Source organism: Halictus rubicundus, unplaced genomic scaffold (assembly GCF_050948215.1).
Source record: "Halictus rubicundus isolate RS-2024b unplaced genomic scaffold, iyHalRubi1_principal scaffold0089, whole genome shotgun sequence".
Classification (NCBI taxonomy): Eukaryota; Metazoa; Arthropoda; class Insecta; order Hymenoptera; family Halictidae; genus Halictus; species Halictus rubicundus.
In genome coordinates, this window is record NW_027488630.1 from 339,485 (window position 1) to 352,102 (window position 12,618).

A 12,618-nucleotide genomic window follows, 5' to 3' on the forward strand; every position below is an offset into this window, starting at 1 on the left:
TAACCATCAGACCTGCGAAAGTCCGAATCCGGGACCCTACGAAGCGCATGAAATTCTAAAGGACGGTCCCACGGATTGACTTTATGGCCACCTTTCCAATACTGTCAGCTCGAATCTTCGAGTGCCGTATACGACACTCGAGGATTAGCATTCTTCTGAAGTTTCGAAGGACAGTATGAAATCGGAAAAGGGCCTCCAACGACATCTGGAGACAATGTGAAAATACGCCATAAACATAAAACTACGATATTCTATGGAGGCCGCGGCATGCATCCTCTCGGAACCGTACAGTACTTGTTCGCTATCGGTCTGGGGGTCATATTTAGCCTTAGATGGAGTTTACCACCCACTTAGGGCTTTTTTTTTTTTTTTTTTTTATCGTGAGGAAATGTTTTATACATACCCCGACTCCCTGGGGGAAGCCGGGGTTATGTGGGATTCTCCCCGGAGGGCGAACCCCCGGGGACTACCCACTAAAACCTCACGCCCACCTAAGCTAAAGGGGAGGTGCCTGGATCACGCGAGTACTCAACAGGACAACCCACTTAGGGCTGCACTCTCAAGCAACCCGACTCTAAGGAGAGGTCCTCCCGAAACGCGTACCGGTCGCTACGGGCCTGGCACCCTCTATGGGTAAATGGCCCCATCCAAGATGGACTTGGACGCGGTTCGACGTCACGGGATAAATGGACCCTCCTAAACACTACATTTCCCAACGGCGGAACTGCGGGATTTAGTGCTGGGCTCATTCCTGTTCGCTCGCCGCTACTAAGGAAATCCTTGTTAGTTTCTTTTCCTCCGCTTAGTAATATGCTTAAATTCAGCGGGTAATCTTGCCTACTCTGAGGTTGTCAAACGTGAAAAAAAATGTTTCGTATATTTCACCGAAAGCATTAAAAGTACGCGAGAACGTACAGAGGAGCACAAAAAAAATAAAACAAAACCATATGTCTTATGCACCACACCAAAGTGTCTTTTCTCTATATAATATATAGAGAGATTTCTTCATTTTGTTCGTCGATCGGAAACTCTCGCTAGACGATCGGCCGGTTAACTTTAACGTCCGTCGAAAAGAACTTCCGGGGACTAGACGACCGACAGATCGCACGGTCTCGCGATCGACAATGAAGAAAAAAAAAAGAGGGGGCGACCGACAAAGGTTTATTTCTTCACCTTCTCGTGCTCTGCGTGACAACACGTTGGTGACAACGATGTTCCAAAGTCACACCATAGAGGAGTATATATATTTTCAACACCCGGTGGAGTTTCTCTACTACACTAGACACACGGGGGTACAGAAACGCTGCACGACGCGATATCTCGGTCGTCATTCAATTCAACGAACGTGGCGATGGTATCCGCAACGGATTAGCGAGGACACGCGACGACGGGGAAATTATTCGACCCGATACAAGTACGCGTGCGCATCCCGCACAATGCCAAATGTTGCTATGTCCATCTGTCATCAAAGCGTTCGTAGAACGAGAGACCTCTCTCTCGCGAACTCTAAGAATATGTTTGTCGAAGTCGCTGGCAACGACGACCCTCCGCCGCAATTATGTGTAGAGAGACACATCCACGCACAGACGTATTTTATCTTATATATTTCCCTGGGGCTTACGTTGCACACCACAGTCGCACACAGATTTTACACGGGTGTCCGTATCTCTTCCTTTATTTGTGTCCATTCACTGTAGTCTCTTGAGACTCTTATACCTTTCGTATACGCATCATTTCAGACGACGTCGGGAGCGCGTAAAATGTTCGAGAGTGAAACGCTTCTTTCGCAATGCGAATCGTTCCACAGAGAGGCGAGAGGGATTTCGACCGTCGGAGCGGTGTTTACGGGCGGTCGTATTGAAAATACGACTCACGACGCCGCAAAACACTCACGCAAGTCCGAATGTGATACCCATTCTCTTTCCTTCTCCTGAAGAAACCGTTAGACGCAATGTAAAATTTGCAACTTTCACTGAACCGCGTCAAACGCCGACGAAACGACCATCGTTCGCTCGTACGTAGCATCTTTGCAACCCGACTCAGAAACGCTCTTTGCGCCCTCCACAATTCGACATGGAGAGGTAAGCGACGGCGGGGACTTACAAGAGCAACGCAAGCAGTATTTGGTTACGTAAACGACCCTCAGCCAGGCGTGGTCCAGGAATTGTATCCGTGGACCGCAATGTGTGTTTGAAATGTCGATGTTCATGTGTCCTACAGTTCACACGTTGACGCGCAATTAGCTGCGTTCTTCATCGACCCACGAGCCAAGTGATCCACCGTTCAGGGTAATCGTATAATTTGATTTATAATCAATATATAATTATGTCTCTTGTTCTGCGGTTCATAAGAACGTCGATACCTGAAAGCTCCAACCAGCGCGCGTAGGAGATTCAAGCGTCGTTTTTAAGGACGACACGATCGTCCGTAGAAACGGAAACCGTCGCGAGTACGCGATGCAATGCACACGTATCCGACGGCCGAGCGGAAAATACATTGAAAAACCTTTAAAGTGAAAAACACAGGAGGAGAATTCAGAAAACGACGGGGATCATAGACAACCCGATACTGGATCCCGACACTTCTTCTCCTCTCTTATGGGAGAATGAACTCGATACCTAGCGGACTTCACAGCTGGCTCTGGCTGTGCGCGATCGTTCGTCCCAAGCTCTTGTGCGCTATATTATCGCCACACAGAGAGTAGAGTGTCAGAATCGCACACAGCTTTACGCGAGCTACGCAGCCGGTCCTCTCGAAACACATGTCCAATTGTGCACGGAGAACGATTATTCGATACTAGCGGACTTCACAGCCGGCTCTGGCCGTGCGCGATCTCATTCGTCCGAAGCTCTTGTGCGCGGTATATTATCGCCACACAGAGAGTACGGTGTCAAAAATCGCACACAGCTTTAAAAAGCAAGCTTCACAGCCGGTCCTCTCGAATATAAATGTTCGTTAACGAACACGCAAGCGGCGACGTTTTGTGCTGTCTGTTATACGCGAACTCGATAAATAGGGCGGGACTCACAGTCGGCTCTGGCAGCGGTCATTCGTCCGAAGCTTGTGTGTGCGCTATCGCCACACAGAGTAGGGTGTCAGACTCGCGCAGCTTTAAAAGCGAGCTTCACAGCCGATCCTTCCCTCATTCTATTCCTCGACGTTCGTGAAAGAACACAACGCGTTCACCGCAAGTTTTCCACAGGCTACCCTGTTGTCCTCTCTTTCTCTAGAGGAGAGACAACACCACCGTTTCCAATGGACGTATCTCGGACACCACAGGCGAAGACCGAGGAAGCGCGATATGTGGATTCGAATGGACGCTTACATCCCTGTTCTTGCGACCGTAATTGTCCATATAATTGTCGGAAGCCTACACACAGGCAGACCAAAGGCGTATATTATAATATACACGTCTCTTTGACACGAGGTATTTTTATCAAAGAGAACACGATCCATCAGGTGGCGGGTGAAAAACATCGATTCGTAACGACAGGTATTTCTATATTCGTGGTTAAGCTATAACATTCAGCGTCCAACGGGAAACCGCGCCGTATCGATCGTTCGAGTTTGCAATGTGAACGTCGGTGACGATTCCCAAAGACCCGAAGTACAGCTCTTCGCACACACTCCCCAATACAAGTAAACGATGTGATGCTCCCCCTTCACGCAAGCACCGTCTGTTTCCTCGTGTGTCATTCTCATTGAGATCTTTCGTCCCATTGTCGAAAGAGTGCATATATTATATTGCCGTGTTTGTGCACAAATGGTCTGGCGGGCTCTCTGCGCCTTTATTTTGGCCAACAACGTGGCGCAAACGGACAGGAGAATCGTACGCGTTGAGTAACTATTGTGACGTGGCAAATTTGTCCACGTCCCTCCGATCTAAGATCGAAAGACCGGGCCGCCCCTTGGCGGCACCGCCGCGATAACGGCTGTCGTGATCGATCTCCCTGGGAGCATCCGAGATCCCGGATTGGAGATTAACGCGGTTTAAATGCCGCGCCACTTGGCGCGACGAGAAGTTTCAGGTCCATGGCCGGGGCCCAGGGGGGCCCGGTTCTTTTCCCTTCTCCCAGGAGCGCGGAAAATCCGAGGAGAAAAGCTCAGGGGACGGCTACAAGGGACACCGTGCAGGAGAACATCGGGAAGGACACCGAGCCCTGGTTGGTCAACCCGGAGGCGCCGCCGAGGAATTACGGGCCTGATCATCTCGACCTCGTCGCCACCTCGTCCCGGAAAGCTGCAAGAGCCCGTCGAGGGAACGGCTCGATGTCTTCCTCCGTGGGAATCGGTCAATCAACGCGTGTCATCGGGAAAACGTTCGCCAATAAATCCGTTGCCGAGGGCCCCGGACCGCCGGGCGCAGCCCTGCCGCGCGAGAGCTAGTGAGAGCCTCGCTTCCGCGTTGACGAGTCTTCGCGATGTAGGTCACTGTGTTGCCGAAATCAGTACGGGGTAGTCGTTTTACGAGTGCGTAAATAAAGGTCATAGTGTACCACATCATTGAACTCGTCTTGACATCAGCTACAACACTGTGAAGTTAAAAATATGTGGTGCTATTTGAAAATCATCGATGACCTTCAAAAGACCTTGAAAACAACTACAATAGGAACATTTTTTTATATCACCATATTTGCCCCCTTTAACAGTACAACTTTTCTCTCTAACATTTTCTTCTATCTCTAATCCTAACGGAGCTATTTAGGTGGCCTGTTTGTCGTGAACCACCCGGTATAGTTACTTTAATGGTTTGGACCACTGATCGCGCTGAGCGTCGGGGATGAGTGGCGCCGCACACGGTGGCAGATAAAACGCAGTAGGAAAGAGTGGCACACGGTTAGGAAAAATATTATAAAAATACATCACTGCGATTAATAACATTAATTGTCGTTTCTTTGATTTACAGGTAGGATTTTTGTAAATATTGTACATAGAAATTAGCGCTAAACTAAAAAAATAAATCCTTGATTTACAGAGCAACGCATGTTTGTTATTCATTCTCTACCAGCCGTGGATCTCTTATAAAACGACATTTCCTGTTATTATCTTGTAATAGACCTGGCTGCGCCAGGCCTGTTCCTAGCCGTACGCGCCCCGAACTCGAACCGCCCCGAACACGACCGACGGATACCGAGATCCGTCGGTACCCGCGAGCGCACCCCCGCGACCCCCGCACCACCGAACCGATCTTGGCGGGAACCGGAACCCGCCACGACGCGACACCGTCGCGCCGGATGCGTGACGACACCGGAAAAGCCGGCCGCGAACCGCACCGCACCGCACCCCCTCGCCTAGCAAGACGAGCGAGACAAGCCGGAAAACGGCCTCTTTGGCTTTCCGCCACGCTCGTGAAAAGACGTACTTTCCGATCCGATTTCTAGCCGCCGTTACCGACCGCCCGATCACGACCGGAATCGTCCTTTTGCGACGCCGAGAAGCCGCCCGTTGAATACGACTCGCGAGAGTGTATTTTTACCCGCGGAATTGTAACCGCGAACCCCGAATACGCCGCTGCGTACTGGACCACCTGGAGTGCCGACCCGAACGCCGAGTGATCGAGGACCGGAACCAGGGTAAGTAACCTTCTTTCCCGTTAACCCCGACATCTCCGCCTCCGCCCCACACCCTCGGAGAGCGAACCACCCGCGACCGGCGTAACGCCGGCCGTCCTGGGACACGGGCTCTCCGTCCGCCGAGGTTGCCCTGGTCCAGATACGGCGCTGCGTACGGCCATGACCCCGCCGTGATACGACACGCGCGCGAGACCCGAATCGCGACCGCCGACCACCGAGACGCGAAGCCGGGACAGTGACGAACATTTAGAAGACTCGTGCCGTTAATCACCCGTGCTCGACCGCCCGTATCCCGCCGTAACCCTCGCGTTATCCCGCCGCGAACCTCGGCACGGCGAGCCAAATCCGGCCGCGAGGAACCGTTGTACGAGATCCGCCGGAAAACGGACTCGTTACAATCTAAAGGTAAAAGGAGAAAAAAGAGGAAAAGAACATGGAAAAACTCCGTTTTGAGTTTACACTGCTACCCGGAAACGATGAAAAGTCGAACGTAGCATAACCTCAATATCAACACATGACGACGAGATGTATGCAATACCGAAGAAACTACAATCGATTAGCCACTATACAGAAATAAAAAAACACCGGCGTACAACATAATAAAAAATAGTCTAAAAAAAGATACAAAAAAGAAGAGTGTGGATCACGATGTCAAAAGACGGCAACTTATTATTCGGAAACCAATATCTGGAAAGAATTGAGGAAAAAGAGGTGGCCGCACATCAAAATGGAGAAAATACAGGGAAAAATAAATGGGAGAACGAACAACATAGCTTACGGTACATTACAAAAAACTTCGCGATCGAAAAATTCACAAGCAAACATCCCAACGCCAACGAGTGGATGGAAACTTTTGAGAAAGAATGTACGCGTTTTAATGTAACAACGGATGAAAGAAAGATCGAAATACTAAGACTGTTTATGGATAATTCTAGTATAGATTGGTACAATTCTATGATCATCAAATTCACGATAAACTCAAACTGGTCAGCATGGAAAATGGAATTCTGTGATATATCTGCCAACAAAGGTTGGAATCAAATAACGTATGCACTAACATTTGAATATAAATATGGATCATTGTCCGATTCGTCGCAGACGGTCCGCGTATTTCCGGCCGTGTGGCAATCAAGGATGCCACAGCTGCGCGAAGCATGCTCTTTCGTCCCAAAACATATTGCGTAAGGAGCCCTTTTCCGATTTTTGTCCGTCCTTCGACTAATCACGAAGAATGCTAATCCTTGAGTTGCCGCACGCGAGGTGCTTGAGGATTCGAGCTGATGGCATTGGAAAAGTGGCCATAAGTCAATCCGTGCGACCCTCACTCCGTGCACCGTCCGCGAGGTATTTGAGGGTCCCGGATTCGGACACAGCGGGCCTTATGGCCCACTACACGCGGCGGCCAAGGGGTCGTAAATCCTCTTCCGCACGACGCGAGATACGCTCGGGTTGCGCTGCAACCCCAAGAACCGTGTCTCTGGTTTTCGTCACACGGACGAAAACCAGAGACAGTAAACGCACGTTTTCCAGCCCCTTGGTCTTCGTCACCGGACCTCGGCCAAGGGGCAATAAATTAGCTGCTAGCCACTTGGCTAGCACGGCGTACGGAGGCCACTCGGGCCCCAACAATACCCAGCCACATGGCCGAAAATACATGCTGCTCCGAGGTACCAATAAACGCGCTTTTTGGGGAATTTCCCGAACATCGGCCTAAAATAGGGGTTTCTTCCACCACCAAAGAGGGAGGTTCCAGAAGATCCTCTCCCTTAGGCTGATCAACAAATCAGGAGAGTTTTACTCCCATCATGGGCCCATGCCCAGAATTCTCACCACCCACACGAGGTGACGAACAAACTGACCTCGGAGCAGCAAAGCAGAAACAATCCGACTGGCAAACCGTAAACTTAAAAACTCCGACGAAACTTAGACGCGCTGTGCAAAGGCCCCGCTTGTTAAACACGAAATCGCGCTAAACACACCGCTCCAGTTCACTGTTCCGTGAAACAAAAACTCATTCAATGTTTGTTCGACGAATGAGATTCGACGAGTTGTAAATGTTGTAAATAAATAGTCTGTTGCGCAAAGAAACGACTGCAACGTTCATTTACAACCACGAAATTATCCAATCATTGTTAGATTATGCCATAAAAAAAGAGAAACTCATGCTGGATATGAACAGATCAATGGATACAATTACGATGGTATATATAATTGCAAATGGCTTACCGGAATATATACTGATCAAAATAGATAGACAAGCAATGAAGAATACAAAACATCTGTTTAACGAAATCAACAAATACGAACACATGGTAAACAGAAAGAACCACCCGAAACAAAAATATACAACAAGCAGAAGAAACAATATTAAATATCAAAATCAAGATCCATGTAAAATATGTGAGAAATTGAATAAAGGCACACGTTACCAATCGGAGGCAACATGTTGGTTCAGAGAGGATAAGAACGTGAATAAAAGAGCGATAAGGAGAGAAAACAACGCATTACTAGACGTCGAATTAGATGAAAGAAACCAAAAAAACGAGTGATTAAACCATTAATCAAAGTCAAACTTACACTAAACAGCAAAATGGTATATGTAGAAAACGGCAATAAGCTAAATAGGAAAAAATTGGATGGACTCAAAACTGGACCATACAAAATCATAAAGAAAATACCAAATACGATATATAAAGTAGACATAGGTCAAAGAAAATCGGACTTAAATCATTAACACATCACAAATTAACCCCAGCCGACGATAGGTAAATAGAGGAAGAAGAAGAACGTTCATGTTAATAAACCATGGGGGGGGGGGATGTAAAGTAACTATATAGTTACATTAATGGTTTCGATATATATTCATGGATCTGGCAGAAGTTTGATTTGTAATGATCCTTCCGCAGGTTCACCTACGAAAACCTTGTTACGACTTTTACTTCCTCTAAATGATCAAGTTTGGTCATCTTCCCGGCAACATCGGCAATGCCGAAACATTGCCGCGTACTAGTCCGAAGACCTCACTAAATCATTCAATCGGTAGTAGCGACGGGCGGTGTGTACAAAGGGCAGGGACGTAATCAACGCGAGCTTATGACACGCGCTTACTGGGAATTCCTCGTTCATGGGAATAATTGCAAACGCCAATCCCTAGCACGAAGGAGGTTCAACGGGTTACCCGGGCCTTTCGGCCAGGGAAAACACGCTGATTCCTTCAGTGTAGCGCGCGTGCGGCCCAGAACATCTAAGGGCATCACAGACCTGTTATTGCTCAATCTCGTGCGGCTAGAAGCCGCATGTCCCTCTAAGATTTGTTTGTACGTTGGTAGTAAAAACCCACCGACAGAAGCCGGGGGCCTTCGAGATACCATAGTTACGTCTATTTAGCAGGGTAGAGTTTTGTTCGTTAACGGAATTAACCAGACAAATGGCTCCACCAACTAAGAACGGCCATGCACCACAACCCACCGAATCAAGAAAGAGCTATAAATCTGTCAATCCTTCCGGTGTCCGGGCCTGGTGAAGTTTCCCGTGTTGAGTCAAATTAAGCCGCAGGCTCCACTCCTGGTGGTGCCCTTCCGTCAATTCCTTTAAGTTTCAGCTTTGCAACCATACTTCCCCGGAACCCAAAAGCTTTGGTTTCCCGGAAGATGCCCGCCGAGTCATCGTAGGAACTTCGGGGGATCGCTAGCTGGCATCGTTTATGGTTAGAACTAGGGCGGTGTCTGATCGCCTTCGAACCTCTAACTTTCGTTCTTGATTAATGAAAACATTTTGGCAAATGCTTTCGCTTCTGTCCGTCTTCCGACGATCCAAGGATTTCACCTCTAACGTCGCAATACGAATGCCCCCATCTGTCCCTATTAATCATTACCTCGGGGTTCCGAAAACCAACAAAATAGAACCGAGGTCCTATTCCATTATTCCATGCACACAGTATTCAGGCGAAGATAGCTAATCCTAATCGTGGAAGCGCGTATAGCTCACGCTGAACATCGATCGCGGAAGCACGTAACCACTGCGCTGGACAAAATCGACACTAGTGCCGAGAAAGCGCGGATAGGACGCATGCTGGACTGCGAGAAAGCGTGTTCTTCCGCTCGCGCTAGGCATAAACGAAATAGGACACCTCTACTATTTAACGAATTTTTCTCTCTGTATGCAAACATTGTGTGCATCGCACATCTCTATCTATTTTGTCTTTAAAAGACATAAATTTTTCTCTTATATTCTCTTTTTCAATACCTTAGTCGCTCGGACATAAGAGTTGATGCTCAGTTAGTACGAGTAAACACAAAAGTGAATACAAGTCACCAACCTCCACTAAGGGAAGGCTCGCCACATAAGGACCATTCGGTCTAGGACATCGACCCGTGGCAATGCTGTGTAGAGAATAATCCGATACGAAGCACGGTACGAAACAGTTCAAGACCGAAGTCTCGAGCCGCCCATGACTGCTTCTCGACCGAGATCGTAGAATAGCCACAGACGCGCGCTGCACCGACCGACTCGACCGAGCCGTCGACTCTCTTATAGATACCGAACGGCCGGCCGGGACGCCGGTGCCGCGCGGTCAATAGCACGCGCGCTTATGGCCGTAAACCGCCGCGGCAACAGACCAACCGGCGGGGCTGCTGGAACTTAGAGCGAAAAAAATATGAAAATTTTTTTTATAAAATATAATAAATTTTAACAGGACTTTCGTTTCCGGTCGTATGAGAGTCTGAGATGCGAAATAGAGTGTGAGGAAATCTTGAGTGATAGTGCGGAGAGAAAGAGGTGTGTGGGAAGAAGGTGTGTGGAGAAGGGTGCATGAGTGCAGGGAAGCGAGATAGAGAGTATTGGAGGAAGGAGAAAGTGAGTGGAAATAGAGGTTAGGTCCGCGCGACGGTAGAGAGGAGTGCGCGGGATTACTTCTGGAAGGTGGCGCGATCTAGCGGGAGACAGATAGCTTAAGGAGGAGGGAAATTTGAAAAGGAGATAAGTGGAAAATAGAAAAGAAGTAAAGAAAAAATGAGTGAGGGAGGTGGAGAAGACAAGGGGGTGGGGAAAGTACAGGGGAAGGGAAAGGAAGAATAGGGAAGATTCTGAAAGATGAGAGGTTAGAAAGGTGGTTCAGTACAGAAAGTTTGGAAAGTTTAGAAATTGTGGGGAGAAAAAGGGGAATAGAGGAAGTAGAAGGAAAGGGGATGGAGGTAAGCGGAGTTTTTAAAAGGAGTGACAAAACAAAAAGGTCACCAGAGAAGGGAAAAGAGGAGGAGGGGACAGAAGCTAAGGGGATGGAGGATGTTCCATTTCATGTATTTGTAGACCAGAGGCCCTTTACCGATTTTTTGCTGTCCTTCGTTTACTTAGAAGAATGCTTAGTCCTCGAAATGTCGAAAACGTGCACTCGAGGGTTTAAGCTGGCAGCATTGGAAAGATGGCCATAAAGTCAATTCGTAAGACTCTCGTTTAGAGTGCCGATCGCGAGGTACGCGAGGGTCCCGAATTCGGACTACAACGGACCTTTGTCCGTAGCACGCAGCGGCCAAGGAAACGCAGTTCTTGCGTCGCATCGCCAGGCCTCACAGGCCATATATCACAAGGGCACCTGGTTTGTGTCTATCGAGACACGCTCGGGTTCGAGCCTAAGTTTTCGCATCCCATTGGTTTCGTGAGCGTACTCAGACCAAGGGGTAATAAACCACGATCGGCCCACTTGGACCAGCCAGCACGCGGGCCACGCAGGCCATAAATTTCTAAGGCCACTTAGGCCGAAAAACAGACGCGCTGTTCCAAGGTCCTTAAAACGCGCATTTTTCGGGATTTTTCATTTTCGGCTGAGGAGGAGCTTCCACCTCCACCAAGAGAAGAAGATCCTCCTCCTACAGTCTAAGTGACGAATGGGGTGCTTTTTCCCCCAAATTTGGGCCTATGCCCACGAATCTCCTTGTTACACGAGTTGACGAGAGAGCGGACCTCGGAACAGCAAAGTCAGAATCATCCGCGCATCTGAACTAGTCAGAGCACACAGAATCATCCGCGCATCTGAACTAGTCAGAACACACAGAATCATCCGCGCATCTGAACTAGTCAGAACACACAGAATCATCCGCGCATCTGAACTATTCAGAACCCCCAGAATCTTTCGCGCACAAACTAGTCAGAATACACAGAAACACTCGCGCATCTAAACTATTTAAAACACACATAGTCCGTCACTTTCCACACTACGACCACTGTTTCCAATTTAATCAATCACCTAAGGTTAATTCGGCAGGTGATAGTGCCGTGTATTGTTGATAAATAAACGAACATTGTTATAAAAAAACTCTAATTCATTGCATCAACCGGCATAATATTTCAGAGGAAGTGATAAGAGGGTTAATAGGAGAAGTGCGGAGGTTTACGGAGGAGGTGAAGGAGCAGAAGAGAGGAAGGTGAAGGAACAGGATTATGTAAGGCGGGTGCCTTACAATAAATGCTCAAAATCAGGCGTACGTGACTGAGTCGTTTATTTACCAATTGAATGATGTCGCGAGAGCGTCCGAGGTGGTTCAATTAAACTCACGATTCACTTGACTCGCGATTGAACTTGGGCTGCGGTTTTTACAGCGACCGGACTGCGACACGACTCTAAGTAACTCGGCGGAGAATCGGCTGTGACTTCTTCGTGACTCCCTTTTCGTCGGTAGTCTCTGCCTTATATTCTCGAAAATGCTTGTCGGCTGATTGGTGGAAGTCCTTGCGAGGAACTTCCACCAATCCGTGCATTTTGCATAACACGCCCACGTTCCACGCCTCTCGTGCGTGAGAAGGGTGAGCGTGTCGTGCTGTTAAAAATCTAATTTTGGTGATGCAGCGGGGTGTCTTCCGGGCCCCGTGCTAAGTGCGGTACGTGACTGCTGGCTTACGTCAACGGGCCCAGCTTTCCCGGGTGATAGAAACCAGGCACGCGTCGCTGGGACACTCTAGGCTGGAGACCCTTAGACTACCCAAAATTTATGGCGTCCACTTGCGCTATTGAGTTCGTCGCTAGGAACTACAAGGACACATCTGTCCG

General features: G+C 48.6%; 1 long non-coding RNA gene and 1 other non-coding gene across 2 annotated transcripts in view; both read right to left on the reverse strand.

Annotated features, from left to right (window-relative positions):
• Nucleotides 1–2,136: 2,136 nt before the first annotated feature.
• LOC143363679 (5.8S ribosomal RNA) lies at nt 2,137–2,291 on the reverse strand. The gene has a single exon (XR_013083878.1). It is a non-coding gene; the product is annotated as a 5.8S ribosomal RNA (ribosomal RNA).
• A 66-nt stretch (nt 2,292–2,357) lies between these two features.
• The window catches only part of LOC143363675 (uncharacterized), a 239,808-nt gene continuing 229,547 nt past the window's right edge, over nt 2,358–12,618 (reverse strand). Inside the window, exon 2 of the long non-coding RNA XR_013083875.1 lies at nt 2,358–2,796. This is a non-coding gene — a long non-coding RNA (uncharacterized LOC143363675). The remainder of the gene's footprint in view (nt 2,797–12,618) is intronic.